The sequence below is a fragment of the Apis mellifera genome, linkage group LG1 (genome assembly GCF_003254395.2).
Source record: "Apis mellifera strain DH4 linkage group LG1, Amel_HAv3.1, whole genome shotgun sequence".
Taxonomy (NCBI): Eukaryota; Metazoa; Arthropoda; class Insecta; order Hymenoptera; family Apidae; genus Apis; species Apis mellifera.
In genome coordinates this window covers 17,117,016-17,135,760 of record NC_037638.1, presented here as the reverse complement: position 1 = coordinate 17,135,760, position 18,745 = coordinate 17,117,016, and the positions used below count along the sequence as shown (strand labels likewise).

Here is an 18,745-nt window from a genome sequence, read left to right as displayed (position 1 = left end):
CTTTTTCTTATCAATTAACTTCAGTGCAAATTTCAAAGTGAAACATTTCTAAACGTGTAAATCTGGTATTCCTTCAAAGTGATAATTTAAAGCGATATTTTTGGGCGGATAGTTTAAACCGAGAAGTTCGAAAGCTGAGTTTACCAGACATGTACACGTGTATATTCGGATCGAGTTATTTGTACTGTTATTTTATCTAGTTAACATACGTCTAAAATCTGTTAAACTTCCTTAACTAAACTCTACTAACGCTACTATTCACGTACAGGTTCTATGAAATTATTACACGGTGTTTACTCGTGTTACTCGTCACACAATAAACCTGTGTACACAACCTCCAAATATTGACGTTTAAATATTTACATACGTTCATTTATATTTATTTTCCAATCATCATCGATTAATTAACTTTTTATAAACCAAATGTGTTGCATTATGGTTCTTAACGCACGAATAAAACGCGCACGTCGAAAAATATTTGTAGAATCGAGCATGTATTACGTACCTGCGAGTGTGCAAATATTTACGATTTATACACCGATGAATATTTAGACTCGAATCAACTCGTTCGATATTCCCAAGGGAAAATACCCCTTTTATACATTTGCGTGAACATTACTTTAGTCGGAACGAAACGAAGCATTAAATTACCTTCATTAGCATTCAAATACACGAATTTCTTTTCAAATTTGTCCCACATCTCCTCATCATTTCCTTACTTTTTCTCCAATCTCAAATTATACAATCATGTCATCAATTGCTTATAAAGAAAATCGTTTTCAAGATCATTTCAAAGATCGTTTTGGAACACAATCTTAATGATTTTCCTTGATTCCATTTGTATAAACGAATAATATTCAATCTTTCGTATATGTTTCAAAATCAATTTCTCAAAATTGTTGATCTATTAAGAAGATTAAAATTGTCGTTTTAATTTCGATGTATCGTCTCGAAAGAGTGTGAAAAGAATGGAACCGCGACATCTTTTGACTCGGTTTTTTTTTCCTCCCTTTTTTTCTGAATGAAAGACATATATGCACGAGACGCGTATGCACGAGAAAGAGATGCGGAACAAAGAGGCGAGACGATTTTTCCGCCGATACAAATGTTTCGCGACGAATTAGAAGACATTTTCCGCGTGTCTCTTCCGCTTGATCCTTTCCGACAGTATTTCATTTTTTCGCTCGCAGACGCCGTCATCGACTCGAGAACAATGGTTGGAACGAAAAATAGATTTCCTCTGGTATTTCGCGCCGTTGACTCTTTTCTTTTTTTCTTTTTTTTCCCATTTTTGTCGGAGAATTTTATTTTGTTTGGATTCTGTATTGTACACGTGTGTATTTGTGTATTTCGATTTCCTTTTCCTTTTTCTTTTTGAAATTATTTGCTTTTCTTTTCATTTTGCAACGATTGTGGAATTTCTGTATATCGTAAAAAACGTTTGTTATTTGGTTAATTGTTAAATGTTTTTAAATGATTTATTACGCAGCTTCTCGTAAATTTTTCGATAATTACATCCTCGATCCATTCGAAATTAATTCGTGTATTAATCTGTTAAATGAACCAGACAGTTTTTTAAGAATTCAGTTAAAAGAATTGTTAATATGAATATTAATTTATTTAAATATTTAATCTTTGCATAAGGCATGTGAGAAATTACATGTACTTATTATGCGGTAAAAAATAATTTACATTCGTTTAATTACAATAAATTATTGGTTCCACTTTTCTACTTTTGAAAATAGAACAAAGCAATATTTACAAATTTCCTTATTCACATTTTTCAATTTAATTTGTTCCAAAATTACGTTCATTGTTCCAATTTTTTTTCACAAAAATGAAAAAGGAACCCTCCACTTTAATAAATAAATTAAAAAAATCCATTTTTCACGTTTTCCCCAAACTAAAAAGAAACTCGAATAATTACATATTTAAACGTAGCCAAACTCAAAAAAAAATACAAAACCCGCGAAAGAGAGATTCCAAGAGAAATTGTCGAAATACGAAAAAAAATTACCCATCCTCGTGGCAAATTTCATAAACGTTCCCATGATTCGTCAAAATCGCATGGTGTACAAAGTGGCATAAATGCCGGTCGGTGCTCGTTGAAAGCGATTTATTTTATTCTCGCGTGGATCGCCATTAGTCGGATGCGAATTTTCACGTAATGTCACGTTTCACTTGCACCGTGAAAAATCCTAAAAAAAAAATCTACTCTTCCCACGTTGGAGATGAATCGTTATCGCACACGATGAATTCACCCACGAGATTATGCTTGCTTAATAGCGAGCATAATCGCGATCGTGGGTCATCGTACCGAATAATAAATTAATGTAACTCGTCCGACCCCTTCTTCGTGAATTAATCGCCTCCTCTTCCTCGTCACTTCCTATACGAATCGTATAACAGTTTCGTACAATGCTAGCTTTTTTTCTAATAATTTCTAACGCAAGCCAAATCAAAATATCGTGACAATATGTAATATCCTTTTTGATGGATCAATTGGAATTGTATTTCTGTGATAATAAATATAGATACGAGAATTTTCGAGATCGAAATTCAAAACTTCATCGTCTTATTATATAACGAAGGGAACGCCTATCGTTGATCCAAGCAATTTCGTCGCAATTACGGACAAGCGTTGCAGAGATGACTGTCCCCTCCACCACGGTAGAAGGCATTAATAACAAACGAGTAACAAATTAATCTTTCCTCGGCCGTGGTATTACACGCCATCAGATCCCTTTATTGCCTCTTCCTCGACCGCATCAACCTCTTAGTTGCCTCCACGTACAATTCGTCACTGTACGAGCCCAGTGATCTTTCTCTCTCTCTCTCTCTCTTCTGCATATATATATACATATAGTGTCCCTCTTCCTCTCGATTGGATGATTCGCCTCGTAACGGTAACCACCTGTCGTCGAGCTTTGCTCGTTGCCCGTTCTCAACGAGAGCGGACATTTCCACGAGAGAAATTATGTCTTCGGCAGAGTCGTCAGAGAAACCTTGTTTAGGTATCGAACGTAATCAATTTCCTTAACAAACAACTTTGAAACTTTGAGGATACAAGAACGGGTACTCCCTCCATTCGATTTACTGTTACTACTCCTCTCTCGAGAGACGTTCAATCTTAGACAATCTTTATGCAATCTAAATTGGAGTTGGCGATTTAGAGAAGATATATTTTCGAAAATGTTCGATCTTTTTCTTCATTCGAGTTATTTCTTTCAATTGAAAGTGATCTTTAGATCGAGACTATCGTTTAAACTGTTGCCGACTGTAATTACATTATCCGAATTGGGTCGTTACGTGGTGCAAACACGTGTAGTTGCTGTTCAAAATTCACCGTCGGAGGGATTTACACCGAAAACACAATTCTCACAAGCGCTTCGTTAATTATCATTCCGTGTACGCATCGTTTAACCCTTTGACTACGCGTTTCAGACGTTCTTTTCTTTTTTATATTTATTAAAATAGAAATGCACAATTCTTCCAGTCTTGGAAGCTTATCAGATCGAATCGATTTCTAATGAGATTCGATTAGAAAATTTCTTATGGATTCACGTTTCTTAGAATATAACGCGATGTAGATTATAAAATTCTAAAAAAGATGGTGTACTATACTTGTATCAAACAATTTTTAATTCCTAAAATTCCAATATATAAATATAAAGATTCTCATATGTTACAAGATTATTCTTCGAAGAATAAACGTTTCATCGATCATTCATTTCTACTGATAATAATATTTTTCGTGATAATATTAAAAAGATTTTTAAGAAAGAGGAAAGATAGTAAGATATTTAGACTAAAATACAGAAGGAGCAAGTACAGCAAAAGTGTATTAATATAATGGAGAGGCGCGACACGGTTTCCGTGTGAAAATGAAACGTATTCATAAAGATCTCTAAATGACGGAAAATTTAATTTGTTTGGACAATTAGCTAAGTAATATCTAACACGTTCCACGTCCAAAGGAAGAATAAATCCGCGAAAATTTAAGCTGAAAGAAAATAATCGTTGAAATAAAATCGAATGGAATTTCGAACAACACTCCTTTTGCCTCCATCCACCAAAAAACTCGATCAAATCTCTGGAAAACAAAATTTATATAAGATTCTGTGATGATTCTATAATTATAAAAATATCACTGCACGATTGTTACCTTTCTTGTTTCTTCAAAAATTTGATAATTCCTCGTTCCATTCGTCCCCTATTTCGCGAGACAGAAGAACGAAGCAATTCATCGCTCGGCTAAAGAAGAACGACACATGTCTCGAGTGTGTCTATCCATGTTGCAGCCCGAAACGAGAAGAAACAAACGTAAATACTTAAACTGATGACGGTTTCCACTACTGTTTCCCGGAAGGGATTCAACGTTGGGTCCAGAAGAAGTCCGATCCCTCGCCAAAGACAAACAAAGATGCGGTTGTACGATGTTTTAAAGGGGTCCCGCAGTCCTTCTATTTCTTCTCGCCTCTTTTTCGTATAACCAACCACTCTTCAAAACTGTTTATCTCGATGCTTTTCCACTTAACGCCAGAAATTGGCTTCGCCTTGCATATAAAACCATCTTCTCATCGATGTGATACGCACTTGGCAGAGAAAGGATATCCATGTTGCATGCGCATGTTTTATTGAAATTTAGTTTCAATTGGATTTTTCTGGATTTCGTGAATGAATCGTAAATATAAATTTTAAGTTGCAAGTTTTTAAGCAAATTGTGATGAAAATACTCATTGTAACTGATATCACGTGAAATTAACAATATAATTGGAGCATTCCAAAATAGCTCTGAATTGAAAATAGAATTGGAAAAAAAAAATTGCAAATCGATCATGATACAAAAGCAGGAATTATCGTTTCTTTTTTTTTTTTTTTTTTACATTTCAATTTTCACAGGTTTAAATAAACAATCGTTTCGATATCACGTCGATATGTTATTTAAATATTTGATAAGATTCGTTTTCAATTCTGTATTTATTTTGTAAATATTTCCACGCTACAATGTATCAAATCTCTAAATGTATATTCCCCATTTTTTATGTTACCCTTACGTGACAATCCTTATCCGTTAATCCTCCATTAAAAATCTTCCAAACCTTCCTGTCAAAAGATCTTTTATCGATTTGTATTTTAGGGACTGGAAAAAAGTTCTGGAAAAAAAAAAAGAATTACTACGATCAAAATTCGAACGATGTTTGAAAATGTATGATGACTGACGCATATGTCAAAGTTATTTATTCTATTATACTTTAATATTTCGATCACGATTTCACAACAAATCGGGGACAAGATTGCACTCATACAAAATTGCGTCTTTTATCGAGATGCACTACGCGATGGTTTTTCTTCTTTTACTTAAAGGAAACGCGTTTTATTATTGTGCGCGAATAAATCGTATATCTTTGAGGAGTATCGTCGTGAAAACAGTAAATTCGAAATTTCAAGAGGATTTTTAGAAATATTCTCGTTGACAAGCGACGTATTTTCTCACGCGCGTGATCAACAATTGTCGAAGCGAGTATTTGCGTTCCATCCAGTTTACCATTCTCTCTCTCCTCGTGAGTGGGGTATAAAGTTGAAAAAAATATTCATCACACCCTACGTATTTACGCGAATCTACGATCGATAAAGTTGAGTGGTTGGCGCGTTTTATGGATCGATATATTTTTCGCAGAAATGAATGATAAAATAGCGACGTTATATTTCATTACGAAACGTGAATTGATTAATTAAAAACGGTAAAAATAATCTGTTGATATACATAATTAAAGCTATATTTCAAAAATTATGTAATTTAACAAATTATTTTGTCTCCAATTTGTAAATGCAACTGCGGATTATGCATTTAATCCAAATTTAAATATTCAAAGTACGTTATTTACGATATTTGGAAAATAAGGCAAATTCCTTTAATCATTTTGCATAAACATTCGTGATCCAATTATCACACATTTATGCGAAATATGTACAGAATATACAGAATACACGTTCCAACCATTTCACTGTTAACCACAACCGGTCAAAAATATCCTTCGTCGATCTTTATATGCTCCGTAAATGGCATTTATGCCGAAACCTTCTCAGAACCGTCGATTCCTACGATCTCACAAAGGCGAGCCGAAATTCTCCCTAGTTCAAAGAAGAAACCCATTTCTGATCTTGCTAACGAACTGGCTAACCAAACGTACCGCGATCAAATCTCTCTTCGAGTTGCAATTACAACCTCCGCAATTTTCAATCGAATATAAAATAAGAAATGTATAATTTGCCAAAAGAATCTTCGAAAAAAAAAAAAAAAGATCTCGCCAAATCCAAAAAATCTAATCCAATCCCCCGCGTAAAACAGATATAAAACACACGAGGAATTTTTATTTCTACTCGACGAGCAGAATTCGAGCGGATTTCCTACGCTCGGCTGATCGACGATGGAAATTCCCAATCGCCGGTTTACCGCGTCCACGGCCGATAATCCTAAGCCGATGCCCGATAATCCGGCCGTGTATTTGTCGGCCGGTGTCGTCTAGTTTTATATTCCTGGAACACTGTGTCCATGGATGAGGAGGAACGTGCCCCGCTACGCGTGTTCCGCATGCGTGAGCGGGAACCGATAGCCATCGTCATCGTCGCCTTCGAATCGCCGTTAACGAATCGTTATCGCCGTCGTTTTTCGTTCCCTCGTTATCGTTCCCCGTGACAATCACGCATCGATGGGCGGGAATTTTGGTGTTGGAATTTCCCATTCGTTTCCCACAGGGTTAGGCGGATAATTGGAAAAAGTACAGCTTTCCCTTAGTTTTGAAGAAAGTTAAAGATGTTTGAAACTCGACGCGTGGGTGAGATTGGTTGGACCTTATCTAAAGGGATGGGTGGAGAATCGTTTAATCAGGAATGGATATCTCGTGTGCATGTGTTGTCGTGGGAAGGATCTAACGTTTCGAGTTATTATGCAGTTGTACTTCTGCTCAATATCTATCTTTGATCGATTATAGAGCACTGTGTCAGGGTTTAATCTCTTTTCCAATTTCAACAGATGGTTAAAACAGATGTTTTCACATCAATTACAATCCGATCCTTTTGCCATATATCTTTTCCAATTATATTAATAACGATATGAACTCCCTTTAATTACATTTTGTATTCGAATCTTCGTGATCTGAAACAAAGAATTCGGAAAAATTGAAATTTCCGTTCCACTCGTTTCTCTTCCCGTAGAAATAGAAAATAGAAAATAGAAAAACTGTCTCCCTCTAAAATCGTTTCGAAAATCCCTGTAAAAGGGAGAAGACCGGCAGGTATCCCGAAATCCCTCGCGATAGAACAAAAGTTTACACCACCTGCCACCACGGCCATCGATTCGAGAGACCACCATCAATATCACCCGTCCAAAAATATTTTATCCCCCTTGATCGACCCGCACGTACGAACTTCTCGTTACCACCCTTCCCTCTTCCCTCCTTTTCCCTTCGAAATCCGCCTCGATTGCCCAACTACATCCCGACGTCTCATACCCATTCTATCCGCGATTACGCTCGAGATAGACGCTCGAGTCGAACGACGATACGATTCCGATCGGGTCGAAACAGCGGAGCATTACCGGACCTCGAATACGACCGTGCATTATCGCGTGAACTTGGGCTGGAAGCTAGCCTGAATTATGCAGCTGTAACCTCCGATGTCCCCCCTCTCTCTCTCTCTCTCTCTTCAAGTATTCTCCTCTCTCTGGAGGCAAGAACACCCTGGGGACACACGACGGTGGCTTCTGCTATAGTAGGAAGCTTGTCTAGACCCGTTACATCCCGCAATGGCAACCGAGGACAGGTTTATTTCTCTCCCTGCTTAATCACTGGAGGAAACACAGGAGGAGGAAGTAGTACTCCGAAGCCTGCTCCCCCTCCCTCTCCCCTCTTCTCCTGGAATCGTTGGATCTTACACGGAAGGTGGACGGGACGGATGGGATTAATCGATCCACGAGTCAATTTGTCGTGGTCAGGGGGGGAAGGGTCGAAGGTGGCGAGCAGTGAACTTGGCCGGTTAATGTCGCGCGATCGTGTAACTCATTCGCGTGGAAATCGAAGATCTTTAATCATCCTATCGAAGATGGGGGCCGGTGTCGATGGGGTTTACACGATAATCGATCGTGTCCGACATTCGGGATTAGGGCAACCCCGTGAGAACTCTAAGAATGTTTATTACGTCGGATTATGGATTATGTATGTGTTTTTATTAGAATATTATCCTTAATCTATCGTTTGTTTATTATTGTTGAGTTTTGTTCGAGGAATTCTAATTGGACTTGATGGTGGACTTGTCTTTTTGAAAGAATCTGAAATATAGATGTTAATTATTATATGTATTTATAAATCGATGATTTGTATATGCATTGGGAAGTTTTATTCCATTAAATTATCCTGATAATATTGAATTTGTAAGAATTAATTATCCGTTTATAAATTATTTTATATGACATATAGAAACGGATATATCCCATTGAAAATATTGATAAAAATATCGTATTTTAATATAAGAATAGACACTACTAAATTATTAATTAATTTATAATAAAAATATATATCTCGTCTCTTTCAGATGTAATTTTAATTGAATTGATTTAACGTTCCATTTCCCTTTGTCATCATTTTTATACGATATTTTACCTGATATTTAATATACGATACGATATTATTTTTTTTTCTTTCTTTTTTATTTTATTTATTTTTTTTTTTATATATATATTTTCCCATTTGGCAGATTTCTGCAAAATTAGTTTTACCGAGGACAATGCATGCGAGTTTGTACGATTGTAAGTACATATACCGGAATATATTTTATGAATTCGACGTGGCGTGCTCAGGATGAAAGCCGGGTTTTATCAGAAAAAGGGCAGCGAAATGTCAACGTTTTACAACCGGATATACAGGATGGTTTGACATAACATTTTGTTGTTCAATTTATATTTTTAAGCCGGATGCAACCGCGGCGCTTTGATTTCGGGAATAATTCGCTTTCGTTGAAAATATTTCGATTCTCCGTTACCCCGATATCGCAATAAGAGGAATCAGAATTGTTTGACGTCATGTACAAGCTTCGGTCAAAAAATTGGGAAATTTTAAAATTCAAAACATATATATATATATATGTGTACTTTGCATCTCTGTGAAAAATAAATAAATGCGCAGAAGCTTGATTTGCATTTCATCGAGGGCAAAACTCGAATGAGAAATTAAAAAAAAATAAAATCCATTCGGATCATTATCTTCAAATTCCGTCTTCGTTTTTTTATTGCAAATCTACATACTTTTACCTAGGTCAGTCATGAAAATCTTGGGCAGTTATCTTGCACGAGGAAAATTCACCCTGGAAAAAATTGATTTTAAAGAAAATTCATAGTGATTTTGTAGCACGAAGCAATTTATTTTTCACCTGGAAATATTTTTCACAATGCTAAAATCTAAATACTTTATAAAAACTTTTCTTTTTCTGTATCTTGCAGAAAATTATTATTTAAGAAAGGAAAATAATACTTATATTTTTATATTCGCAATGATCCATACAAAACAGAATTACTTTTAATACAACTTCTCAACACGTATAAATCTCCAATAATATATTGTACAATTATTAAACGAGAAAAAGGTGTGCGTACATTGAAGTATGTTGAAACAGAAGCGAAGAATCCGAGAATAAAAGAGGATATTTTTTTCCCTTTTTCGAAAAGAGGAGGGGTGGAAACAAGTGCATCAGATCGTAATCTTAATTACGAACGGAGAGACGAAAAGCAATTTCCGCGCGCAAAGATTCGAGGAGGAAAAAGCACGAGGCGGCGTAACTCGGATCGGTTCGAGTTCCCATTTCCCGTGTGGTCGATCGAGATCTCGCGGTAATCGCGGCCACGTTCGTGAACCGGAAGGAAGAGCACCAGATCCAACAATCCGTTTCCCGTGCAAACGAGGGGCTATCGACTCTCGCGTAATTCTCTCTCTCTCTCTCTCTCTCTCTCTCTCTCTCTGAATATATTCGTTCGTGCGCGCATTTTGCGTGCCTCTCTGCTTAAAATTCCGCGAGATAGGGGAAGAATCGGCCACGTGTTTCGAATCCGTGTTCCGAAATGCGCGGATGGAAACGTGAGATTAGAGCGACGAATCATAGTTTGAGAGATTTCAAAGTTATTTCTTTCGTTTCTGGAATCTCGTGGAGATTAAAATTGAGCTTTGATAAGAAGATGAAAAGATCCAGAAATTTATAGATAGTTTAATTAGATCAGAGGACTCAACAATATTTCGTACATTTTCTCATGTGTGAGGATCATACGAATATTTTGTAATAGCCGTGAAAATTCGTACGAAATTTAATAAGTAAGAATCGTATTTCTTTATCTATTCTTTAAAAGTTCTTAAGATCCATCTGGGGAAAGTTCAATTAGATGAATATATATATAATCGCGTTTCGAAATGTAAGTCGTATCGGAAAATGTATTTAAAAATCTGTAAAAGAAACGAGATACGTATCTGCATCATTATGATAATAAACGATGATACTATCTACACTCCTACAAAAATTTGGCACGTATAATCTGAATAATAAAAAAATATGTTTCGTGCAAGCTACAAATTCCAACGACTCCGTTAGCTATTTGCATGCACGATAATTGAGGTAAAAAAAAAAAAAAAAAGAGAGAGAAAGCACTCGAGCATTGGCTTACGGTAAAATAGAGATGATTGTGGACGATACGCGATTATTAACGGTAGACGAGCACAGGAAAGCCGCGATAAACGTAAGAAATTGTTGCTCGATAAGAAACTCGACATGGGCTGTTTCGCCTCGCGAAGTAACATGTAGGACAGGTTCGATTTAATCAAGGGGAACCAATATCGTGTCCCGATGGGGTTGTACAGATTCTCGTTTACCCATCCTGGTGAAAAAAATTGAAGCACGTTATCCGGAATACGTCTCAAAATTAACCAGATTGTAACTATTTTTATTTGCTTCCATCCCTTTCTCTGGAAAAAAAAATAATTTAATTATTCCAATATATTTTTATCACGTACAAATTTTATTATTAATTAAGCGAGCAAAATGGAGAAGGAAATTTAACTTCATTCGACTTCCTTTCTTATTATTTATTTCAACTATTTGCTCGATATACGAATCATCCATCCAATTTCATTCCATCCTTATCAAGTATATCCAACCAAATTCACTTTAACAACACGGATCGGCCAATTAAACGCACGCATTCTACAATTAAATTAAATTAATCGAACGCGTTGATTCCACGATCACACCTCGATATGCACGAACCTCGTCGTGGTACAAACCGTGTTCCACGTCGGGCACAAAATTGCCCGGCGTATCCTCGAGGATCGCTGGTATTATTCAACCGATACGCCTGCCAGGTATCGAAACGGACCGCCGCCGAGGAAAATTTATTCCAATGGCATCGATATTGACCCGAGCCAACTCCCTCCGCCCTGGAAAAGGGAATTAGAAAATCGAAAACCCTCTCTCTCTCTCTCTCTCTCTCTCTTCTCTCTCTTTAAACTTCGAAGGCGCGGCACGTTGACACGAGATATTGCTCAAAGACGTGGATAATCAAGGAGAAACGCGAGTTTCGTCACGAGCTGAACGAGTTTCCCGCGGAATAGGTGTCGTCGATTCAAGAACGAGACACGTTTACGGACGGGTAAAATGTAAAACGTCTGAGGGGAAGGAGGGGAGGAGGAGTCGTGGGATGCGATTTATTGAATCGTTCCTTTCAAGAGATTTCGTAATCTCTTTAGCAAGATGTGCGGTGATAAGTGTATTTAGACTGGATGAAAGGTGGTTTGATATCTTAATGCTGGCTCGATTCGATCTCTTCGTGGGAAAAGGGATAGGAGGAGGGATAAAAATGTTAGGTAAACGCGTGTAATTTACACATCCGTCGGTTGATCTTGGAAAAAACGGAATCCTACGTAGATCGATCGAATTATTTTTCTTCCTTCGAAGAGGAATAATTATCCTTTTCGCGCGATATTATTTAAATTTTGTAAAGTTGCATCGAGGATATATTTGATGAGTAGAGATTGAGGATCTCTTTTCGATCGATGAATAATATTTAAAAAATACAGAGCTATGAGATTTCATTTCTCGAGAATGTTCAATCTCTCTCTCGAGAGAGGAAGAAAGTCTTCGGTTTCGGTGCAATTGACAAGCAATCGATGGTGGCGTCGAAACGTCTTCATGGAAACAATTTGAAATTTCTCTATCCGAGGATAGAGAAGTTGGGCAAACAAATCGTATATTTACAATATAGGACGATACGCGGGGGAAACGTATTCATCTTTGGCATTTCTCATATGCGGAAGTGGATTATTCCTCGCAGAAGCGGGATCCAACAAAATCGACGAGATGAAAGTTTCTTGCTCTTTCCTCTCGAAACCTCATAGTCGATCTCACCAAAACTCTATTTCCGCGACTTTGGAGAATTTTCTACGAGAAAATCGGCAAATTTCCTTCTCTTCTTCGGATTATTCTTTATCGAAATCACATAAACTTTTACACGCGAAATTATAATTTATTTCTAGCAATAAAATGCGTGGAGATCTGGTGAAAAACAATAAAGGAAAAGAATGATTATTCTCAACACTCTTAATTAAATCGCTTCGTAACAAAGATCACTGCATCCATTCTCGTCCAGGGGACACGCACACAAATGGACTCTTTGATTTTTAATGAAGGATCGCATATTAATAAAGGCCATTGTACTCCATATTCATTCAGAAGACGTACGAATGAAACCTTACACTCTCAGTTAAGGATCGTATTTCACAGGAGTCAAAGATCATTGTCTTTACATTTTACCGCAGAGGGGACATGTACGGCTCTTGAGAATCGCATTGCATAGTAACAGAGGTCATTGCATCCATATTTATTCAAAGGATTCTTAGTTAAGGATCATACTGTATAACGAACGGATCCTTAGACACTTCACGTCGCATAGCGAAGATCATAGATTCATATCCATCCATATAGAACATACGCAAATAGTCACAGAATAACTTTTATCGATCCACGTTTTCATTCAACTTTCGTTATCGGCCATTCAAAAATCCTAAAAAAAAAAAAAAAGAAATAATAATTCGACGACGAAAAAAGAATAGAAAGAATCCACCCCGCATAAATCGAGAAATTCCACGCTTGGAGGCTTGTAGGTACGTATTAATGCTCACCCGCTCTTGTAACTTGCCTCGTTAACCGTGCGCCAGGGATAATCGCCGCGTGGGTTAAGGCAATTTTCTCGGTAATTAATAACACGACGTCCCCTATTTGTTGTGTCAGCGGCAAATTACGTGATTTAGGTGGTCGCCGCGTCGTGTCTGTGTGCACGATGCATAATAGAAGTCTGTTCGAGTCTGACCACTTCTCGTCGAGACTTTGATTCGTAATGAGAGGGACCTGGACAGATCGTGATTGCGCCTCATTGTAATTCGAGCGTGACCATCCCCTTGGCCCTGGCTGGACGAGACGTTGTTTCTTGTAAAACAGCCGTGATTACACGGCCGGGGATACGTGATCACGGCGCGGTTTTTAACATAGCGATGTATGATTAAGGTAAACGCGGCACTAATATGGAATACGTGTTATTATAGCGTAGCGTAAGAGGGGTAATTATGGAAAATTTTCTAACAGGCGTAGCATGCCTCTCTTCTCGATTGAATATTATAATTGACCGACCATTTTGAAGAGTGAGTGAAAATTATGTGTGTCGTTTAAAGAAACAGGTTGATGAATTGAAACACGCGTATATCTTGAGAATAAATTTGAAATATTTATGAGCGATGAATTTGAGAATGAATTCGAGAGAGAGAAAGATTTTTATGCATGGTATACTGAATTCTCTTTTGAATGACGGTTTGAGAATCAAATTTATTCTGGCACGCGAGGATGGGACGGGAAAATCGTTATGGGTAGTTAACGAAATCGGTACTCGTTATTAATTCACGAACAACCGAACAATCAGTCCTGACTGCGGGGCAACCTTTGACGATTTTTTTTTATTCCACCTTTCTTCAGTTTTATCGGCCGGAACTTTATTCCGCTCCTACTACTTTTTATTTTCCTCGTCCCAATTTCCAGGAGATGATGGTGGAAGGCCTTAACTCGAATATAAAGGAGGATGTATTTTAAATTTGCCGCGTTAAAGGAAACCTTTTAATTATTTGAAAGGAACGGGGAAAGGGTGGAAGAATATTCCCTCTATCGTTTTTCTTTCTTTTTTCTTTCTTTCTTTTTCCTTTTTTTGTTTCATTTCTTTCAATTCGAGACGAGAATTTTCAAGTTTCACATCTGCAAACGCTGCAATCCCGATTTCTCTCCTTTTGTTTCGCCAAGCGAGACCTTCCGGATCCAGAGTCCTTCGATCACGTCCCTGTTATTAAAAAGTTTCTCCCGTAGGTTCAACTTCTTTCGAAAGAAAGTTCGGTCCGCCGAAATAACGAAGCCGGGAAAATTCTGAATTCGGATTAATAATTGAGAGTCGAACAAATCCGCGATTATTTAAAATGTCCTGCCCGCTGATTCCTTCAACATTTCCCCCGCGTTGCGCCGTTAATTGCGGCGCACAATGGGTCTCTGAACACACCCACAACTCGTGGAATTATTCCTGCGAGTGGCGCGAAACGCGGCAAAGAATTATATTTGCTCCATGGAGGTTAATCGCGTCCTTTTGAACCTTCCCCTTTGACCGCGCGGTTGATACCGTTGTAAATTTTCGGGGTGTCGAACAGGGTGGTTGTCTCCCTAGATGAAATTTCCACGAAATTTTCCAATGATTTTGAGAGGCCACGTGTTTCTTTATTTGATATTTCACTTCCAAATGTTGTTTCGTTTGATTTTTATCAACAATCTTTGTTGCTTTCTTTAAAAATTTTTTACTCGAGATTAATCGAGTATCCTTTTTGATCTTTATTACGTTATAATATATGTATATATATGTATTTTTTTTTCAAAGAATATTTCAAAAGAGGAATTTTGGGAGACGATGTGTTTCTTTATTTTACATTGTACTTTTAAATGTTGTTTTAATAATTTTTGACTCGAGATTAATCGAGTATCCTTTTCTTTATTACGTTATAATATATGTATATATATATATGTATTTTTTTTTTTTTCAGAGAATATTTCAAAAGAGGAATAATGGAATATAAACGTCATGGTAACAGAGAATATTCGAGACGAGGAATAATGTAAAAGCGTCATCAACTAGGTATGTAAAAATAATTTTCAATGCGTTTGAGAATCCGTGAGGGATAACGGGATAAATTTCCGTATATAAAATTCATCTTCCACGTCTTTCGATCTTATCTTCCCCTTAAAACGCTTAATTAGAAAATTTATTCAACATTCGAGCGACGAAACATAACGTGACAGTGTACTAAATGTCAATGGAGACAGCTAATTAATGTCACTCTTAAAATCTCCTCGAACGATAAGCCTCGTAACCAGTCTCGTCCATGTGCATAAATATCCTTTTCAGAAAGAAAGAAAGAAAGAAACAATCTATACATATCTATATCGAGCTATATTTTATCCAAAAAATTTGATAATCGCCTTTATACTATCACTCCAACCACTCTCTGATCCCCATTAACGTCAACCAACAATATTAATAATAATATCTGTCTCGTGTTAACAGCATGTTAAAAACATTCGAACGTAAATACTTGGATAACAACGCGGTTTTCCCCAAAATAATCGTGTGTCGTTGCATCATTCACGGGCCCTTGTTCGCAAACAAAGCTCTATTTGCATAATACACGTGGCCGAAGGATTTGCATAAAACACGCGATATCCGGGTTGGTCGGTTTTGTAAGAATCGCGCAAAGGGTGGGAGGGATTTTAAATTGATCAGGATTTAGGGGCGAGCAACAAATCGACGTTCGGTTATCCGGCGGAACGAATGTTCACGCCTGTGCTAGGATAAGGATCGCCGCCGATCCTTGCTAATTAGAGGGATGGTCGTCGAGATCGAGGAACGGATTGTTCGTTTATCGCGAATGTCTTTGGTAATTGGAAGTCGATGGTTCGGTTTTATTTGTACATTTATGAATGGGAGATTGTGAAGAGGTTGAAATTGGGATTTTATTGTTTAATTAATCGAGGATGAATGATCGTTTGCATAATTGATCAGGGATCGTAGTGAATTGATTGTAGTAATAAAATAAAAGGGAGATACAAGTAAAATTCTCGAAACTCTATTTTTGTTGGTTAAGTTGGTGAAATTATTATCCAATAATCTAGATCTGATAAAAATTATATTTACAGTATGTATAATATATTGTATAATGATAATAATTAAAACGTAATGGACTAAATATTAGACAAGATACAATGATCTAGTTCATTATTGGTTGGGATTATTGTATTGGTTCGGATCTCGGAGTGTACGTATGATTTAACGGGTCAAATATGGCTGTAACATACTAGGTAATGGAGCCATTAAAATATCAACGCTAATTATTAGCTCGAAAGGATAGCTCCATTATGTTAAATTGAACACATTGTTGATTGCTTCTAAAGGAAAAGTTGCGACGTTTAAGTGGTTAAATTTATTTATACCGGAAGTTAAAATTACTATTTTAACAGAATTGACATTTTTATTTCGCTTCCACCCGTATTTCTTATCGATTCATCGTCTCGAGTTGAAAAAAGAAAGGAATAACATTATTAGAAAATTATGAACGAATTACGAATACATGTAAAATAAAACTCCAATTTTATAAAAAATTATATCACGAATGTTACAAACCATATATCGTGTGCGTAGAATTTTGTTCCATTCCATTTTCGAATTAATCGTAAATAACTGCTACGATATAATGCATTAAACGTTGCATAAAATAGATACAAATTCTCTCTCCCATTCAAGCGATTATTTCGTAAACGGTCGTATCGTTGCGATATCACCCCATCAAACCTTGTCAATATTTAACCACGTTTGATTGCGATGAACTGTCGTTTAAACCGGATACAACGTAACCCCTTGTATATTATTAACATTAAATCGAATCGATAGAAGTACGGGTGTAAACTTGTATTTTCGGTTAATAACGGAAAAATCGCGATTAATTTATTCTTCCGTTGTTTATGCCGTTATTGCATAACACTGAAACGTACGCTTTTCCTCTCCGCTTTTCCCGTGATTTTTCTCTCTCTTTTTTTTTTTTATCCATACTTCCACTTGTAAGCCGTTGTCGCAGTTAATTCGTCCCTGTTCACGGCGACAAACGGCGCAGCTGAATTATTTCTACCCTGCCGATATTCCGCCCCGTCTATTCCCCTGCCCTCTCGAAACACGGCGATCGATGCGCCCTGCAATTAAAACGCTTTCGTTTCCCCCTCGTTTATGATTGAACGACCGATGTTTAATATTCTGGGATCGGTAAGGTATTAAATCTTGATTAGATGGACCATAAACAAGCGTTATTGTTTAACGAGGGATGGAAAATTGAGAAAGTTTCAAGGATTGAAGTGACATTTTTTGATCGGTGAACGGTTTCTCTGAGTAGTTTGCTTTATTCGTTTGTGATATATATTTTGTAATGAAAAATTTTGAATAAATAAGTATTGTTTTAATGAGTCGCGATGGAAAATTAAAAAGAAAGAAATTCATATTCATTGAAGTCAGATAGTCTCAAGTAATATTCAAAATTATTTGAAACATGTATATGTTATTTGTTCTATAATTTTTAGATTTATGAATCTATATGACATGATCGTATCACAAAATTTTGAATATTTGTTAAGAGAGAAAGACCTCTTCCCTTAGCTTTACTATTTAAGGGTGACGAAATAGATTGTGTTGTCAGCTTTTAATTCATTCATACATATTCATAATTCATAATATACAATACAGTAAGGTTGTTAATGGAATTAGAGCTTAGTGTCTTCTTGGAATTGTAGGTACATATATTCTATCCATCTTGTTTACCAAAAAGAAAAGGAGATTAATGAAATTTAATGAGAAAAACGTACATACCTCTTCGCTAATGTTTTGGTTTCAAACTTTTTTCGATGTTTCTATTCGACGTGCCTCGATTCTGTTCGTTGTCAACAAATCATGAGTCAGAAGAAAATCTCGTCGAATATATACGTGGAACTAGTTCTACGCCGGAATTGACCATGGTCGCGTGCTTCCAATATTTTCGTCAGAGCTCCCTTTTTGGTGCGAAAACGTGTCCCAGTTCTGGTGTTGTAAAAGGGCGAGAAATTTCTTTGGAGAAGAAAAGATTTGGAATTCGAACATCTGTGATCTTCCAGTAAGTATTTTCGATCAACGGTTTCCACCGTTCCATCAAATTCTTCTTCTATTTTCCTTCCTTCGCGCGTAATAATTCTTTTTCTACCCGAAGTCTGAAATCTTTTACGTTTAATCTTACTTTATGTTTATATTTTATTCCATTTTTACGGTTATATTCTATATTTCACGTTTTTATTTCATAAAATATTGAAATATTTTTGGATTTTTGTATCTCATAACGGTGGAGAGAATGACGAATGAAATGTTTGAACGGGGAGGGATTTTTTTAATACGGAGGGATTATTCTGGAATTTACGCGCAATATTCTTTTTGAGAAATAATTTTTTTCCTCCTCACTGTGTGCTTTTTATTCCTCTTGCTTTATTCCAAACCAGTTTCTTTTAATTTATCAAAGTTTTGAATTAGTTGATTAGGTTGCGGGAAGATTTATATTTCATCTTA

The 18,745-nt window shown here is 36.6% G+C and overlaps 1 long non-coding RNA gene across 1 annotated transcript in view; it reads left to right on the top strand.

Annotated features, from left to right (window-relative positions):
• The window catches only part of LOC113218641, a 95,778-nt gene that overhangs the window by 38,943 nt on the left and 38,090 nt on the right, over positions 1-18,745 (top strand). The window contains exon 2 of the long non-coding RNA XR_003304353.1: positions 15,159-15,250. This is a non-coding gene — a long non-coding RNA (uncharacterized LOC113218641). The remainder of the gene's footprint in view (positions 1-15,158; positions 15,251-18,745) is intronic.